This window comes from Malaclemys terrapin, chromosome 2 (assembly GCF_027887155.1).
Source record: "Malaclemys terrapin pileata isolate rMalTer1 chromosome 2, rMalTer1.hap1, whole genome shotgun sequence".
Taxonomy (NCBI): domain Eukaryota; kingdom Metazoa; phylum Chordata; order Testudines; family Emydidae; genus Malaclemys; species Malaclemys terrapin.
Window position 1 is genome coordinate 104,920,207 of NC_071506.1, and position 19,111 is coordinate 104,939,317.

At 42.8% G+C, this 19,111-nt stretch overlaps 1 protein-coding gene across 1 annotated transcript in view; it reads left to right on the forward strand.

Annotated features, from left to right (window-relative positions):
• The first annotated feature begins 6,407 nt into the window (after positions 1-6,407).
• Positions 6,408-19,111, forward strand: part of KIAA0319 (KIAA0319 ortholog) — an 81,767-nt gene continuing 69,063 nt past the window's right edge. Inside the window, exon 1 of the mRNA XM_054020904.1 lies at positions 6,408-6,568. The gene's annotated coding sequence lies outside the window, so the exon portion shown is untranslated. The remainder of the gene's footprint in view (positions 6,569-19,111) is intronic.

A 19,111-nucleotide genomic window follows, 5' to 3' on the forward strand; every position in this document is an offset into this window, starting at 1 on the left:
TTACTAAAAACATCTGTGACAAAATCTTAGCCTTAAAACTTTGCAGGTCAGGATAATAGCAGTGATACCTCTGCTAGTTTGTAATAAGTCTCTCTGGTTCACCCATTTGATTGGGGGTCATCAGTCCATTGTTCAAAGCTCTCCTTTGTTAGAAATCATATCCAGAGATATGGAGCAGGATTGAAGACAAAGAAGTGATGTCACAGTCTCCTTTCCATGCACTTGGCTTAAATGTATAAATGTTACTGGCAAAAGATGGAGCCTTAGATCACATGTCCTTACATGCTTTGCCGAATCTCTGGGTGAGCTGATTGTCCTTAATGGACCATCAAGCAGGCTGGCTAGCATTGATGCAGATCTGTCTTGGGGCATGTTTGAGATACAAACAGCCTATATTTGTAACTTCAGATACAACGATGATACATGGATTTAAACAGGATAATAACACTTAGCAGTCTATAAAAACTTTCCATTGATAAATTACATGACATACTTTGTACAAGATTTATTGCAATTTTGTAACAGCAATGACTGTATTAGGGTAATTAGTTATCTTCCTCTTTATACAGCATCACCCCAATTATTTTGTTTAAAGTAAAAAAACAATTCATAATTATCTATCTGCCTTAATGAAGGATAGTATGATTTTATGGAAGGAAGGAATGTACTATGTCATTCTAACCTACTTGGAAGCAGAGCAGCAAGCGATCAAAACAAGGCAAGCTTGAAAAAGATAAAATAGACCACCTGAAATACTGCCATTGGCTTTCAAAAATTTCCACAATCTCTGGAAAGTCAAAATAAGACTATATCAAATAACATAAAAATTAACCCCCCAACATCCTCCCCATAAAGCTCATAGGTACCTCTCCTGGCTGAACCCAACAGCTTATATACATAATGCAGAGATTTTACCATCATTTTTGAAATATGGTGTTCTTAAAAGTAATTAAATAGAAATCAAACAATCTAACAACAATAAAACACTTCTACATAGTCGCTGTCAGATCTCTCAAAGTGAGATACCTGATAACCCCCAAACTCCCTTCTCCATTATAAGAACCATAACCCATTAGAAAAAAAAAATCACATTTTCCCTAAATCAAAGCAACAGAGCTCAGCACTGCCAGTATACCACTTAGTTGTGATGAGAGGTGCACATTAGAACCAAGCTTCCAGAGTAACTCCGAATGTTTTGGAGACTGAACTGTACTGATGTCATATACTGATTAAATAAAGTAATTCAGTGGGGAGGACTAAGTAACCTGACCAACTTCACATAGAATTTTACATTTTGAAGCTCTAGCAGTCCTCAGCTACTATTACTGCATACAGATTCTCTTATTTCATCATGGTTATGAAAGGCAGGACCTTGCTCAGCCAGGAAATGTTAACTTGACTTCTACCACCTTAATCAAAACTGCTTTCTGTCATGTTCTTCCCTTGCACAGCATTTCTGGAGCTACAAATTTTGACTGGGCAATAACTGCTGTCATTGGACCTCTGCAATCAGGACTATTTTCTCTGACACCTTTGAGTCTGAATGTGACCAGCTGCAACTTGTTCCTGTAATGGGGGAGGGGGGGGGGGGAGAGAAACACTTTGTTGAAAAATTAAACACATTGAACCAGATTCTCCTCTTTGGAGAAAGAGAACACATAGCAGCAGGAAACTTGGGAAATTGCATCTTTGTTTCAGTAGGAGGGTGGGATTTGCCCCCTTGAAGGATGAGCAGTGGGTTTCTCCCTCTAACCCTGTGAATGTCTCGGGAGCACTTAGCACACCTGCCTAGGCCATCCAGAAGGTAGTTGAGCATATAAGTGAAAATCTACTAATGCAACAAGGCAGGATTTGTGCAGATACGTCTGCCACGTTTATAAGAGGGTGCACCAAGCTGTTTCAGGTGGTAAAGACAGGTTTCCGTATGTATGTAGAGCAACCAGACCAGTATTTCTCAATCCATGTGTAGCAACACCTCTCTCCCCCCACAAGGCACTCAGGGTCAAGAGGCACTGAAAAGGTTGATTATTCTTACTTTTACAGTAAATGTAAGGGGGTCATGATGATTTTTTATTTAGAAGAAGGAGCTGTCAAGCTGAAGAGTCTGAAAAACACTGACCTAGACAGGCAATGCAGAGAATCACAGAACTAGGAAGCAAAACCAGCAGCACAACATATTTTGTATAGCTTGTAATTTTATTTCTATGAATGCTAATTGGTTAACCCCTTAGACCCCACTCAGATGTTTTTAACATAATTCAATATTGCAGTTTGGAGACCTGTATTCCTAACTGTCTCACAAAACAAGAACCAGCCTTAGTTGGTCCTCTGGAAAAGTATATATGAAGCCCCAGGAAATGGCATCTTCCCAGGACCAGCTTACAGTTGGGAAAACAGAAAGGGAGGAGGTAGAAGGGAAGAAAAAAGGCAGAAAACAATTTCCTGTACCCTGAAAGATGAAAATGTGTTTGCCTTTTAGGGCACTCTTTTTAACTGGTATACAGTACTTACATAACAGTGAGCAGTTATAGGTGCCTTAGAGAAACTATAGCTATAGAAGTAGGCAAAATAGAGCTTGGGAGGTAGAAGAGAGGGTTTGACAGGTAGGTGGGTTGGAGCAGAGTTATACAATATATTTATAATTAAAGACTTGAATTTCAAATCTCTTTGCACTGTTACTTGAAAGTGAAGCTACTTGCTTAAAATGTTAAGGTAAGTGGATTTCTTTGAGCAAAACCAGGTCTGTTTTCTGTGGGACCTGGTGTTGAGCAGAAATGGGCCGGTTTAAGAATGAAAATGAACCAACTATTTTGGAGTGAATCTGTGAAAATTCACATTTCTGCAGATTTTCAATGCAAACATGCCATAGCCATTGAGCTGAAAATGCAAATGAAGCAACATTTAGGGAGTGTGAAATCTCATGAAAAAATGGTGACTATTTTAGTGAAAAACTCCATAAAACAAAAAAATTGTGATTTTTACATAGGTATTAGTTGGAGGCACTTGCCCCTAGGGCACAGGGATTTGTCACCTGGGAGGGAACAGTCTCTAATCACTAGAGTTGGGAGAATTTTGGCAGCTGGTGTGGGAGGTTTGGATCATGGGGGGGGGGGAGGGGGTGTCATCCTTGAGGACTAGAAAGATTTGGGCCCCAAGTTCATCTTTCCAGGGTGTGGGGGGTTGTAAGTGCATGCTAGAAGTCATACACTGACAGACTGGTCCTCGAAAATGTTGGACCTTGGGCAGCAATATATGTGACCTCCAAGTTGTGTTAGGTATGATCCTAACTGGCTCCCAAGCTCTCTCTTTTTCTGGTAGGCTCAGATGGAGATATTGGATTTGACTCCCTGGCACCTTTCCAGGTGGTCATGTCCATTTTTTTTCAATCTGTGACAAAGTTAGGCTAATACCTCCCTCTTTCCCCACAGTCACATTGGGAATTTCAGTCAGATGCTGTCTGATCCATTACTCCTATTCCAAATTCATAAATCTGAATCATTATTACAGGCTTAAAACTCAGAGGCTCAGTACCTTCAGATTTTTGCTGCATGTGCTTCCTGCTATTTTATCTGCAGCTGCAGAACCTGGGTCCAGTCAAGTCTGTGGAAAGATAAAACACTTCTTATGATAATCCTATGTGGGATAAAATAACCAAGTTGAAGCTTGTCAGGGACCAGAGTATTACTGGTACTGATCATCATAATACTAAATTTTAACCCTCTTGTATCTGCATTCCATCGTCTGTTGAAGCAAAAATTCAAATCCCACCAGGGTCAGCTTGAACCTTCATCCTTTTTAGGTATGCATATGCACATTATCTAGCTATCTATGTGTGTATTTTCCACGCAGTTTACTGTCTCTATGGTGTCTGGATGTGACCTTAAAACCAAAGTCCTGTCTGCTTTGATGAACAAAGTTTACCCTAGTATCATTGGGTAAGATTTCTCTTACCACAACTCTTTTCTGCAGGGTACTGTGTGCCAGATGGCTACCATGATTTACCCTGAAAGTAGCTGCATTTCAATGGTGGTGTGTATATATGGTTTATGAAGTGCTTTGGTATGAGATTGGCTATATTATTTATTTGATGTGACAATTTCAAGAGTTGCCATCTCTTGCAAATTTTATCACAAGTCTTGTGCTATCTGGTGGCTTTCTTAAAACCCCAGCTTCTGGAGTCATGTTAATTTGTGAGAATTTCAGCTTCCATTTAATGGGAATAAGTAAGTTTCTTGCCCTTGTAATTATGGAGAAAAGCTTGAAGGCAAACAAAAAGACCCCCCTAATAACTGTGAGGGAGGGGGGCTGGCTGGCTCCTGGCTTTTGAATGCCTGAGGTTGGCAATACTGCCTTTTACAGATGGCAGCTCCCAGAGTGCATTTTGCTCCATGTACATTATTGGACAGTGAAATAACTAATACTGCGTTAAGATTGAAATTTTACATGTATGAAACAGGGATTTCACATAGGGACTCATTCCCCCTTTCCCTCCCACTGTAGTTTCAGTTACCAGACAGAGCCACTGCCTTGCCCCTCCCCTACCTACCCAGACTGCTTCCTGCCCCTCCCCCTGAAATAGGGCGACCAGATGTCCCGATTTTGGGGGCTTTTTCTTATATAGGCACCTATTACCTCCACCCTGATTTTTTTTATACTTGCTATCTGGTCACCCTACCCTGAAAACCCTATCTTCCCTGGACCTCTCAAAGGGCAGCAGCAGAGGTAGGCAATCTCCTCTTGTAGTTGTTGCTACACTAAGCAAAATGTGGGAACCCCTGGGGATTACTGGCAACTATATTCTAGTTGTTCCCCCTTAGGCTTAGTGTAGTGTAGCAGTGCAATGAGGGAGGGAGAGCGTGTGTGTGTGTATAGGAACAAGGGGAGGTATGGCCATTTTCTCATCCCCCTACTCCCCAAAAAATCATGGGCATGGAGGAAGACATTGCTCTGCCTGGCTGACACTAGCAGAAGATACAAGGTGGAGGAACACAGCCACTACCCCCTCTCCCACTTCCTTCCCAGACCCTGAAGACCCAGGGAGGAGGCCTCCCTGTTCTCCTTGAAGGCGGCAGTGGTAAAGAGGTATTGCTAGGGCTGCTGAGGGGAAAGAGGATATAGAACTAAGGGTCCCCCTGAGTTTTGAGTCCCTTGTATTTAAGCTTCCCAGCAAACTGACAGTGTTCATTCCACAGTCACTTCTCCATGAACTGAAATCTGCAGGTTATACCTATCTCATAGAATTGGAAGGGACCCCGAAAGGTCATCGAGTCCAGCCCCCTGCCTTCACTAGCAGGACTAAGTACTGATTTTGCCCCAGATCCCTAAGTGGCCCCCTCAAGGATTGAACTCCCAACCCTGGGTTTAGCACCACCCCTAGGATTATGGACCTGACCCCGGCTTGCAGATGGGGGATAATCACCATTAGTTTCCCTTCCTTTCACCCCACACTGGCTTTGATGGTTGTCTGCTGAAGACTGAGCTCTGTTGCTTGCAAGCACCTTTTAAAAGTCCAGCTTTGTCACACACACTTCCATTTTGTGTCTTTCAAATAGTTAGAGCAGGGGACTGGGAAACCAGGCTTCTGGGTATTATTCCCAGCTTTGCCTTGGTCATGCTATAGCACTGCCCTGTGCCTCAGTGTCCCTGTCTGTAAAATGGGAAGAACAATAATATTTGTCCACCTTTGAAAGGGGGTTGGCTCCCTGGAGGAAAAGTCAACTTGACTGTTAGCCTAAGTGCAGTTTTAAGCAGAGATGCCTCTGAATCAATATCCCAGCAGGTTTGAAAACCCAGGACTCTGAGGGATTTATAGCTTGTCTGTTTTTCTTGGGCGGGACCAACTCCCCACCTTTGAGGAGCTGGGAATCTGCATCCACATCTGCTGCTTATTATCGACATTATTTTTAAACATCTGCTTGAAGGCGTGAAATACCCTCCCCCCGCCTACACTGCCCAGAGACCCTCCCACTTTCCACCCCTCCGCTTCTTGCACCGTGAACCCACCCACCAAACCCTGCACCACGGCTAGAAGCCCACCCGCTCTTTGCACGGCTCTGAGGCCGGTCTGGGCGGGAGCGTGACACGCTACGGCGCGAGCCCAGGGTAGGCTCCCAGCGCCCCGCCTCCCCTGCTGGTCTCCCGGGGCTCTCCCCGGGAACCCCGGCAAGGGCTGGGCTGACGGTGCAACCTACAGCGCGCACCCCCGGGCTGCCTGGCACGGGGCTGGGATACGGCGCTAGGGGGCGTCTCCGGGCGGTGCTGCTGCGTTAGCATCCGCTGCTGCTGCTGCTGGAAGGTGAGTGGAGGAACAGCCGTTGCTGTCTCGCTCCTGCTCCTGCAGCCGCCGCGCTGGGATCCGGGCAGCAGCAGCTCCCTGATTCAGCAGCAGGAAGAAGACATTAGGCATCTTGGCCTGGTGCCTGGCTATCGCCCCCCCCCCTCCCCCCGCCGCCCCTCCAGCGCACACGCCTCTCCTCCCGGCTGGCTTCCGTTCGATCGATGGGGCAGTGAAGGATGCTGCCAGGCCCCGGGGAAGCGACAGCAGCAGCATCTCCATCAGCAATCTCAGGTACGGTCATCATACCTGCCCCGTTTGCCTATAGGTGCTGACGAGCGAGTTAACTCTGTGTGCAACGCATGCCTCGCAGATGGCTGTTATAGATACAACAAGGATGCTTTAGATGCTAGCACTTGTTTGAGCTTGGGAGCTGATGCGTTCAGTGTTATTTGGGTCTGCGTCGGTGCTGTGCAATAAGTACCTCGTGCTGCATAAGCTAATTGTTGCATAGATCAGTTATTTATTTGAAAGGGTTAGGAAACTATGGAATTTCCCATCCCTATCCCCCTCTGGCTGTAAACCTTCAATAACTTCCCAGCCAGAGAATGGCTGTTCTTCCTTGTTCTATATATATTGCCTGGAAATGTGCATTACTTTTAAATATATTATGACAACCAGTTTATATTGATTGAGAGCTTTAAGTGATTTTATGGTCTGCACCCTCCAAGAATTTCACAAATATATTACTGGTCTTGAAAATCAAGACTAATTGGCTGCACTTGTGCATCTCACAGCAACAAGGAAGGAAGGAAAAATATGCTCCTTAGCAAATATGTTTTCACTCTCTGCTCTTAGGAAAATACCTCCCTCCTCCTGCTGAATTAGCACACAGCAATATAATGCCTATGTGTAAAGAAATACTGGACAAAGTGGTTTTATTATATGACTGTAAGGGTCATTTGAAAAAAATAAAGGAAATGCTATAGCAATTGCTCAGTGTTGGAAATAAAACATTACTATAATGTATGTGGCAAATGTGTATCACCTGTTGGACTTGGAAGAAAAACAATTAATATGTATTCACTGCTGTAGTGAGGGCATTTCTTTTCAATTTCCACTTAAGTTAAAAAGGGTCAAAATGGAAAAGTCTCTTCCAAATGTTGCTTTGGAAGTATGCAGATGTGATGGAGCTGAGAAATCTCATTACTGCAAATGGAAATTAGTAATTTGCTACTGAAGTGTGTGCTTTTGTTGTAAATATGTATTTGTTATGATGAGCACTTAAATATTTGCTAAGTGAAATGTTTTATCCCATTTCAATCTAAGAAAGAAATCATTATCATAATTTCATTACTAGCAGAGTTTGGGTGCTGTGGAAATAGAAGGGCTTTACAAACACAAAAAACATTTTTCTGTCCTAAAGAGTGTACAGTCTAAATCAACAACCTATGGATGAAAAGGTGAGTTGGAAATTAAATGCAACACAAGCCTATTTTTTTCTTCTTCTCCCAATCCATGTGTGTGTTCATTATTTGTACTACAGTAATGCTGACCAGGTCTCTTCTACTACATGCTGTAGAAACACAGATATATGTAGTCCCAGTCCCTGTCCTGAAGAATTTACAATCCTAGCCATTTATGGATTAAACTCTCCAAGACCGGGACTGTGTCCTATCTCTGTTTGTACAGCATCTAGCACAAGAGGCCTGACCCTGAGCAGCATAACTGTAATCCATATAATAAAAATCCAGGATTGTTACTCTCTGTGTCACTCTGGAGCCTATGATGTCTGTACAGTCAGTGATGGAAACAACTACAAGAATGGTTGAGAGCAGCTTTTGTTCTGAACATCACCAGGCTAAACCATCACTTGATTCACCATCATTTACTGTCCAACGTTTACATTCTCAGCCATTTTGATTTTACGAATTACCCCATGCGTTTTTCAGCTACAGTAAGGCATGTATCTATGCGTGCCCAGAGTCCTAGACCATTATGATATCAGAGGTAATTTAACCTATCACAAGTGTTATTTTACAGCTAATTTACATGCAACCATTTCATTGGGTGTATGAGAGACTGCCCAGATGATGGATAACCTGGCCCAGATGCCACACCCATGTACCCAAATGCCACCTACGCAAATCTCCCAGCACAACCCCCCCAGACACAAGTCAACACAGGCAGCAGACACAATAACCCCAAACATCTCTCTGAAGCATAGAAGGTCTTTACAGTCAGTGTTAATCCATGGAAATAAGTACAAGCGTAGAGGACGACTCGTTGTGTTTAGAATATCACCATGATTCAATCATCACTGAGATTCGTGGTGTGTTACTGTCCAGTTTTAAGTTTTCAGCCATTTTTGGCTTTTTTACACACAACTTTATGAATTATACCTGTGCAACGGCATAGGCTTTCAGCTACTAGTACAAATATATATATACACTAGCACAAATATATTCTGCTTGTTTGCATAATGCCCATTCATTTTTATTAGCCTCTTCATTTGGGGGGTTGACTATTCAAATGGATATTCCATAATTTTTGACCTGCCTCAGGACAATTAATGTTGACTATCCTCTCCAGTTACATACCCCCTTCACCCCGTTCCCCTGTGTTGGATGGGGGGGAACGGGATGAAGGGGGTATGTAACTGGAGAGGATAGTCAACATTAAGTGCGTAAAGAAACGGGAGCAGGTTCAGCTTCTCTTTAAACAAATGTAATAGTCACAGGTTACCCTGCTCACTGAGGAACCTAGCTTTCAAAGCTTCCCGGATGCACAGCGCGTCCCGCTGGGTTCTTCTAATCGCACGGCTGTCTGGCTGGGCATAATCAGCAGCCAGGCTATTTGCCTCAACCTCCCACCCTACCATAAAGGTCTCCCCTTTGCTCTCACAGAGATTGTGGAGCACGCAGCAAGCTGCAATAACAATGGGGATATTGGTTTCGCTGAGATCAGAGCGAGTCAGTAAGCTTCTCCATCTCCCCTTCAGACGTCCAAAAGCACACTCCACCACCATTCTGCACTTGCTCAGCCGGTAGTTGAAGAGTTCTTTTTCAGTGTCCAGGGTGCCTGTATAGGGCTTCATGAGCCAGGGCATTAGCGGGTAGGCAGGGTCCCCGAGGATCACTATAGGCATCTCCACATCCCCAACAGTTATTTTGTGATCCGGGAAGTAAATACCTTCCTGCAGCCGTCTAAACAGACCAGAGTTCCTGAAAATACGAGCGTCATGAACCTTGCCCGGCCATCTGACGTTGATGTTTGTAAAACGTCCCCTATGGTCCACCAGTGCTTGCAGCACCATTGAAATGTAGTCCTTTCTGTTAATGTACTGGCTGGCCTGGTGGTCCGGTCCCAGGATAGGGATGTGAGTTCCATCTATAGCCCCACTGCAGTTTGGGAATCCCATCGCGGCGAAGCCATCTATGATCACCTGCACGTTTCCCAGGGTCACTACCTTTGAGAGCAGTAGCTCAACGATTGCGTTGGCTACTTGCATCATAGCAACCCCCACAGTAGATTTGCCCACGCCAAAGTGGTTCGCGACTGACCGGTAGCTGTCTGGCGTTGCAAGCTTCCAGAGGGCTATGGCCACTCGCTTCTGGACAGTCAGGGCTGTTCACATCCAGGTGTCCTTGCGCTTCAGGGCAGGGGACAGCAACTCACAAAGTTCCAGGAAAGTTCCCCTACGCATCCTAAAGTTTCGCAGCCACTGTGATTCATCCCAGACCTGCAGCACTATGCGGTCCCACCAGTCCATGCTTGTTTCCCGGGCCCAGAATCGCTGTTCCACAGCATCAACATGACCCATTGCCACCATGATGTTCACAGCGCGGAGTCCCGTGCTTTGTGAGAGGTCTGTGCCCCTCTCAGACTTAATGTCCTCACTGCGCTGCCGTAGCCTCCTCGCCCGATTTCTCAGCATCTGACTCTGAAAAAGGTGGATGGTAAGGTGCGAGGTGTTGACAACGGCCATAACTGCAGCGATGGTCGCAGCGGGCTCCATGCTCACAGTGCTGGGGCGTCCGTGCTGTCACTCACCAGAAAAGTGCGCGAAGTGATTGCCCGCCGGTGCTTTCAGGGAGGGAGGGCGGGAGTGATGGTTGAATGATGACAGTTACCCAAAACCGACACATTTTTTTGCCCCAGCAGGCATTGGGGGCTCGACCCAGAATTCCAATGGGCAGCAGGGACTGCGGGAACTGTGGGATAGCTGCCCACAGTGAACCGCTTCCAATGTCGACGCTTGCCCCGTTAGTGTGGACTCACAAAGTTGAATTACTGTCCTTAGTGTGGATACACAGGTTCAACTTTGTAATATCGGTTCCACAAATTCGATTTAAGTAAAATCGAACTACTCTTGTAGTGTAGACATACCTAAATTCATCTTCAGTTCATTCTACAGCACCTCCCGAAACCCACTGGTATATTACCACCTCTCTGAGGCCACTCCTGGAACTGCTTACTACCTACATGTGGGGCACATCTTCTTTTGCCATGCTGTTGCTTATTGGTAGTGGATGGTGCTTTATGTATGGCCTGTCAATCAAGCCCTGGTCACCATGGATATCTTCATGTCCTCTGTCTTATCCACTTGACCACGTTTATTATAATTTTGCAGCCTTTTGATAAACTGCAAAATGTCCTAAGACTAGCAGGCTCTATGCAAATTGTCCACCCCTCTATTAACTGCACATAATGTGATTTACTCTTTCAGGCACATTGCATGTAACATTTTCCGTACTGTGATGGGATGATGGGGAATACTGTCCATTTTAGCCTTGAAAAACTGTCAGAAAATTTACTATCACAGGCATGAGATATACTTCTCTAGCCTTTCCCAGGATAACTGGTGATAATGAATATCATAGTGATATTTTGCTTACTTATAACAAAGAGAAACAAAAGATATTTGCCCTGGTTGAGTGGGTGAATAAACTTTTTTTGCCAAGGTAATGTATCTAATCTCTCTCCCTCCATCCATACACAAACTCAGACTCAGAGCTCGAAAGATATGTGTGAAATTCAGCTGACAGGAGTCATGTCTAAAAGCAGCTGCAAGGAACTCTGGATGGTGGAATAAGTATTTATGTCTAAGTTACAGGATTTTGTTTTTGCTGGCAATGCCCTGCAATATCAAAGCAGTCCTGTATTGAGACTTTTCTCTCCAGATCACTTGACTCAATCTCCATCATTGGCTAGATGGTCCATATTTTTAGTGTCAAATATAATGAATCAGCTATATGGGCAATAGTATGTAATCTTACCTTAGTCACATGAGCCCGTCTCAGCCAATCAGACAGGCTATAATAAATATGTATATTTAAGTACTTATGTAACTTCAGAGTCTGTATTTTACAACATGAATCCTTCAGTGCACTCCCTAAATATAAAAACATGATCGATTCCCTAAAATTAGGAGTATTCATTAGTTGACAGGTGCATATGGCTTTGAATACCAAAAAACGGTTGCTCATATTTTTGAGCAAGCTATATGTTGTCTGACATTGTCAAATAATAAAAATGACATAAAACATATTATGTTCATAAAAAGGGGAACCTCACTTTTATATTTAAAATGAGGTGATTGCCAGAAAACTTCTGCAGTAGAACTGAAATTTTAATGTGAAGTGTTTTCATATGTAAACGCCATCAATGTTTGTAGTATTATTGCCAATACCATTTTAAAGTAAAAGCCAGAATTTTCTTGAATTGCTGACACTGCAAACCGAACCAGAAAATAGAGCTGTTTGCTTTTTGGATTTGTGCTCACTATCTCTCAGGCTAAAATGTTTTAAAGTGTGTGAATTTTGGATGTCTCAATTTTGGGGCACTCGCCCTCTGATTTTCTGGGTGCTCAGCACTTCTGCAAATCAGAGTCTAGGAATCTCAAATGTGGTGTTCACAAACTCAGGCATCCAAAATAGGTGACCACTTTTGAACATTTTGGCCTTGACAGGTAATGGAGTGTCAGTCAAAAAGTAGGTTGCAGATAAGTAGTTGATTGGTATGATGCTTCCTCAGTGTGCCTAGGACTGTGAGTCACCTTATCACTCACCTGCCTTTGATGAGAGGAAGTTTTGCTTGGGCTGAACTGGGTGTGAGCTCCCTGATACCACCAGTCAGTTGGCTTTCACCCTAACAGTCTCCTCAGGTCTCTGCCAGACCTTACTTTGCTTTGCAGGTTAACAATAGGCGCAACCAAATCCCCAAATTCCTTCACGATGTCTGGACACTCACAGAAATTACCAGACAAGCTGTCCCAAAAGGAATAGTGAACACACCGGCTTCTACGAGTCAAATGAGGATCCGCTCCAATATAACATCACAGCACTGAGATATATTTATAGTGAAAACAATCATCAGTTTATTATCAAAGGCTAAGATTTGAGGGATAGAAATGGAAACAGAAATGGTTACATATAAAACCGTATAACACTGTTCCTAGAGTCTAAACTTAACTTTAGCAGGATAAACCTTTGCCTAAAGTAGTTTCTCTCACCTAAAGAATCTCCCAGTGTCTCCAACTAACATGGCTGGGATCCCCCTTTCATGAATGCAGAAAATGCTGCTCTTTTTGCTTCCTCAGTGAAGGATCAAGATGTGTTCTTTTGCCTTCTCCTTATATCCCCCAAAGTTCATTGTTTTGTCCCCAGAGTCAGGATGGTTTATTCATTGGTGTGCTGGCTCCATGTTGCCTTTACATCCTCATGTTGACATCGTCACCGTCTTCCGTTGTGTTGGCTTACAATGCCTATTTTACCTGTGACCCAAGGCAGACAGGTGAATATGCATCCTTTGTCTAGTCAAAACCTGCTTGACAACCCTGCTTTGATTCAGACTTTAAAACACATTTTCCAGTGTACATACACACAACTCCTTAAATGACATCCATCCATACATCTCATAACAATTAGGATCAGTATGACATAAGTTTTTATTAGAGACTTTTCTTGACCCTCTTTGGATATCTACTATGAAAACACTGTGTTAGATGTGGTTAGTTTGTCAGACCTGTCAGAAGATACAGTTACAGATCAATGAACCCTTTGCCAATTGGCATTGGGGGATTCTTTAGGTCACAATCAGACATTATATAACAGTATTGCCAGCCCTAAGTGTTCAAATGAGTTGGGCTCCAAAAAATCATGACATTAGCTTAAAAATCATGGGTGAAATCCTGTCCTGTTGAAGTTGAATGGGACCAGGATTTCATCCCCTGAGATTTTATTTTTAAAAGATATTAAGTATTGGATTCTTTTTATTTGCCTTCTAGGTTGTATGTTTTCAAACTTTTCCCCGCAGCCATGAGGACTAGCAACTTTCTTCTTCTTTTTCTTTTTTGATTACCTGATTTCAGGAAATAGGACTTTAAGAAAAATGGCAAAAATCATCAGATTCGTGATCAAATCGTGAGAGTTGGCATAATTGAGTAACTTGTTTTTATTTTTAAGGTCTTAAAACTTGATTGTAAAAATATGATGATAGCTGCAACTTAGTCTGTGTCCCTAAGAGTGAAGTTTTGATTGCATCTAATAAAAGACCATGTAAACCATTCTGACAATATAAAAGCGCACCAAAAGAAGTGCAAAAATACTCTAAACTAATCTGATCAGAGATTGTATTTTTAATATATAATATATGCAATATGTAAATATATTATATATATTAAATATATCTATTAAAACACTACTTAGTTCAGATTATATATATATATATATATATATATATATATATATATATATATATATATATATATATATATATATATATAAAATGTGTTCTCTTTATTTTAGTGCTCATGAAAGGTATCCGTCTTGGAGACTGATACTTTCTGTTCATGCACAGGATGGGAAGCGGCAGTGCAAACTTCCTTTGCCCTGTCCCACAAATGTGTCCCAGTCTGGCCTGCAAGACCTCTGATATGAAAGGGTAGTTCACTCGCTGTCCTCATTTAGATTTTGACTTCTATGCTGAGGGAGGCAGCCAGTTGTGGCTATTGCTTTTTGTGATGAGGACCCATCCACTAGGAATTGAACTGAGACCATGTCCATGCAGCCTCATCACAGAGGCCATTGATCAGCCATCAGGCAGTCATGGCTTTCAGCACTGCAAATATGAGCTGAATTCATACCAAGATCTTTGAGGCGGTCTGTCCCATTAGCAATCCCTTGAAACCTGTTTTTTTCCTCTTTAGTTTGATATTGACAGTACATTTTGAAAATTGACAACTGTATTCCCCTTCATAATGGAGCTTCAGCAATGATACAGAGAACTAATAGGAGATACCATTTTCAGACAAAAATCAAGAATGTGTGGAAACCAAAAGATCTGTTGATCACAGTCCCAATTGATCACAACAATCCATCAGTTTTTGTCCTCAGGTGCCTCCTTTCTAAGATTAGGATTTATGCCAAGTGAGGATTCAAAGTGCTTTGGCATCTTTGCGTCTTCTATTGATTGATGCATGTATTGAGTTCAGCTCATTTTTACCACATTGCATGAAGTGCTCTGGCATGTGCATACACGAAGTGCTATGCAAATGATATCTGTATTGCAATTTAAGTGGCAGCAATCCTGAATGATTTCGACTTGTTTCCAGTCACTATATATGTCACAATGTGGTGTAAATTCTGGTGCTGACAATGGCAATAGACAGTTAGTTCATTGATAAATTTTTTACGGTAAACTGTTCTTGGTACTGTGTAACCTTTTTAAGTGTCTCATTATTAGGAATTCCTTTGTTGCTCGCTGTATCTGCAGGAATTATAACAAAGTCATTTGTTATTTAGGTAGCTATCATATCTGCTTAAGTATTGTACAGTAAAATGACCCTTTAAATGAATCATTACTTTTCTGCTTTAGCTGTGTTACTTGCATTGGCTAGCAGTGATGAGTGTTTGGGCATATCACACAGACAAGTGACCCTGCAGTCCTTCAGTACAACGTAATAGGGTATTTTTAACTGGGTAGTTGTTGTTGGTTTTTTTTTCATAATTATTTTAGTAATCCACTAGGATGATCAGAGGAATGGAAAACCTGTCGTATGAAAGGAGACTCAAGGAGCTCGGTTTGTTTACCCTAACCAAAAGAAGGCTGAGGGGGGATATGATTGCTCTCTTTAAATATATCAGAGGGATAAATACCAGGGAGGGAGAGGAATTATTTCAGCTCAGTACTAATGTGGACATGAGAACGAATGGATATAAACTGGCCGTGGGGAAGTTTAGGCTTGAAATTAGACGAAGGTTTCTAACCATCAGAGGGGTGAAATTTTGGAACAGCCTTCCAAGGGAAACAGTGGGGGCGAAAGACCTCTCTGGCTTTAAGATTAAGCTAGATAAGTTTATGGAGGGCATGGTTTGATGGGATAACGTGATTTTAGTCAATTAGTCAACAACATGCCATCGCTGGTAAATAGTATCAGTGGTCAATGAGGGTCTGGCTGGAGAATCTTACCTGCATGCTGCATGATTGCCATATTTGGGGTCGGGAAGGAATTTTCCTCCAGGGTAGATTGGCAGAGGCCCTGGAGGTTTTTCGCCTTCCTCCGCAGCATGGGGCGGGGGTCGCTAGCTGGAGGATTCTCTGCGACTTGAAGTCTTTAAATCACAGGATTTGGGGACTTCACCCCCTTTCCCTTAACTCAGCTGTTGGGTCAGCTTTTGTGGCCTGCATCATGCGGGAGGTCAGACTAGATGATCATAATGGTCCCTTCTGATCTTAAACTCTATGAGTCTGTCTAGTTGGAGTTCTGAATTTGACTGGCAAAATTGACTAGAATTAGGCTATAATAACCTACAGCAGTTATTAAACAAGGCATACAGAACTCCATACAAATTGAACAGACAAAGGATCAGAATCACAGATATGTACTGAAGTTGCAGTAAAGAAGGTTTTGTCTATAACCCTGGGTCCCCATTTTCAAAAGTGGGTGCCTATTGTTAGGCACCTTGTCATAACTATAAAGGGAAGGGTAACAGCTGTCCTGTGTACAGTACTATAAAATCCCTCCTGGCCAGAGACTCCAAAATCCTTTTCCCTGTAAAGGGTTAAGAAGCTCAGGTAACCTGGCTGGCATCTAACCTAAAGGACCAATAAGGGGACAAGATACTTTCAAATCTTGGGGGGGGGGGGGGGGGGAAGGCTTTTGTTTGTGTTCTTTGTTTGGGAGTGTGTTCGTTCTCGGGACAGAGAGGGACCAGACATCAATCCAGGTTCTCCACATCTTTCTAAACAAGTCTCTCCTATTTCAAACTTGTAAGTAAATAGCCAGGCAAGGCGTGTTAGTTTTCCTTTGTTTTCTCAACTTGTAAATGTACCTTTTACTAGAGTGTTTATCTTTGTTTGCTGTACTTTGAACCTGAGACTAGAGGGGAGTCCTCTGAGCTCTTTAAGTTTGATTACCCTGTAAGGTTAATTTCCATACTGATTTTACAGAGATGATTTTTACTTTTTTCTTTAATTAAAAACCTTCTTTTTAAGAACCTGATTGATTTTTCCTTGTTTAAGATCCAAGGGGTTTGGATCTGTATTCACCAGGGAATTGGTGAAGGTTTTTCAAGGCTTCCCAGGGAGGGAATCCATTGAAATGGTGGCAGCGGACCAGAGCTAAGCTGGTAGTTAAGCTTAGACGTTTTCATGCAGGCCCCTACATTTGTACCCTAAAGTTCAAAGTGGGGATCCAGCCTTGACACACCTACATAAGGGAGCTGATTTGCATAGGTTTTGAGCCCCAGTAAATCTCATTGTCTTCAACAGCAGTTGTGGATAGTTTGAAAATTAGCTCCTTTATTTAGATGCTTAATATTAGACACCTAAGTTTGGAAATGTTTACCACTGTTACATCATCCTTTGGCATTAGAATTATGCCTGCTTGTGCCCCAGATAGTTTCCTTGTGATACTAGTGGTGAGTGCTGCTGTCATGGTTTTTCACCCTTCTCTTCTGTGTTAGTCAGAGATGCCAGGGGTTACTGTAATGGTTCACTTGGTGGAGAAGTTCTACTTGAGGTAACCCTTTTTCTGAAGGATTGTTTAATGCTGTATTTAATGGAAAGATTCAGTTTGAAATTGTTTTTTGTTAAAAAAAAAAAACAGGACAGTCTAATAAGTAGGAGGTTTCATTTACTGTATCTTCCTGTTTTGGGGAAGGGACATCATCAACATAAAATCTGGCTAGTTTTTTTTTTTTTTTTTAAAAGAAGTGTTTCAGATATTACTTCTACCTATTCTTCTTCTGTCAGCATAACCCAAAGTATGCAGGGTTCCTGGCAGTGGAAAATTCTCCCTGAGGTGATGTTTACTCCTGGGGGAATTCTGCATCACTGCATGTGCACAGAATTCATGTTCCCCGCAGATTTCTTTGCTTCCCCGCAGAAAAATGACTTCTGACAGAGAAGCAAAGGGAAGCTGCAAGAGCGATCATGTGCCCCTCCCCGGCAGCATAGGCAAGTTGGTTCAGGCACCTGGGGCAGCCAGTAGAGACATAAATTACTCCTGGGGGTGAGAGGGCTGGGCAGTCATGCGTGTGAGAGAGAGAGACACTGTCCCTCTCGCTTGCTATTGTGACACGCTTGGCGTGGAGGGGCAGGATTTTGGGGGGTTTCTGAGGAGGTAGGCATGGGGCAGGCTCTCTCCCCTCAGGCAGAGCAGAATGTAGCAGTCTGCCTGCTTAGTGAATTGTTCCCATTGTCTTTGTGAATTCCCACGGGAGTATAGAATAGGTGTAAAAGTTTTAAGACTCCTTTACGTTGCCAGAGTGGTGTAAAGGACAGAATGGCCTTATAAATGCTTATGGTACTTTACTAATTAGAACTGGTCTAAATTTTTGGACTGAAAAAATTCCTATCAAAATGTGCTCCATGAACTGTTTGCTACTGACCTTTCTGGAGATGGTCAGTAGCTAATATAAATTAGAATTCCCCCAGGAGTAAAGTTGTTGCTAACGAGCAAGGTATTCAGAGTCCTGTCATTCCACTGGCGGTCGGTCTGAAGTTCTACAGAGCTGCTCTGTGACTATCCTAACCACACACTCTTTCCAGTCTTTGATTATTTTACCTTGAAGGTGAACTGTTCTCACAGATGATGCAAGTACCATCAATACCAAAGGTGACTACATGTGAAGATTCTGAGCTTTCCTGTATGGGCCTGACTGAGCCCAGTGGGGGTTTTGTCACTAATGTCAATGGGAGGAAGATAGGGCCTGGATATGGTGCCTTATGCTGTATTCACCACTCTGCAGACCAAGGATTTAGATGTAGTCCCTAATCTAGGTAATCCAGTCTGTACAAGTTTTTATTGTTCTAACCCTGGGGTAACTTTTATGTGTAGGGAATGTTAATGTGTTACTGCTTGGCTGGTCCCTTTCTCTCTCTAACAGGGAAAATGATTTTAGTCTATGTTAAAACCCAGGAGGATTGAAATACAGAGAAAGCTTCTGGGGGAAATTGAGTTGTTGTTATTATTTTTTGTCCTCTGAACAGTCCGGTGCTGGAGGTCTGCCCTGCTGCGGAGCATGTTAAAAATCATGAAGTGGAAATGTTTGTCTCAGGGTCCCAGATACAGAATTCCATTTGGGTCAAGTAAAGATGAAAGCTGGCTCAGAAAAAAAATAAGTGGTTTTCAGTGTAAGGCAAAATATAACTCTACCTCGATATAACATTGTCCTCGGGAGCCAAAAAATCTTACCGCATTATAAGTGAAACTGCATTATATTGAACTTGCTTTGATCCACCGGAGTGCGCAGTCCCCCCTCCCCCCCCGAGCACTGCTTTACTGCATTATATCCGAATTGGTGTTATATTGGGTTGCGTTATATCGAGGTA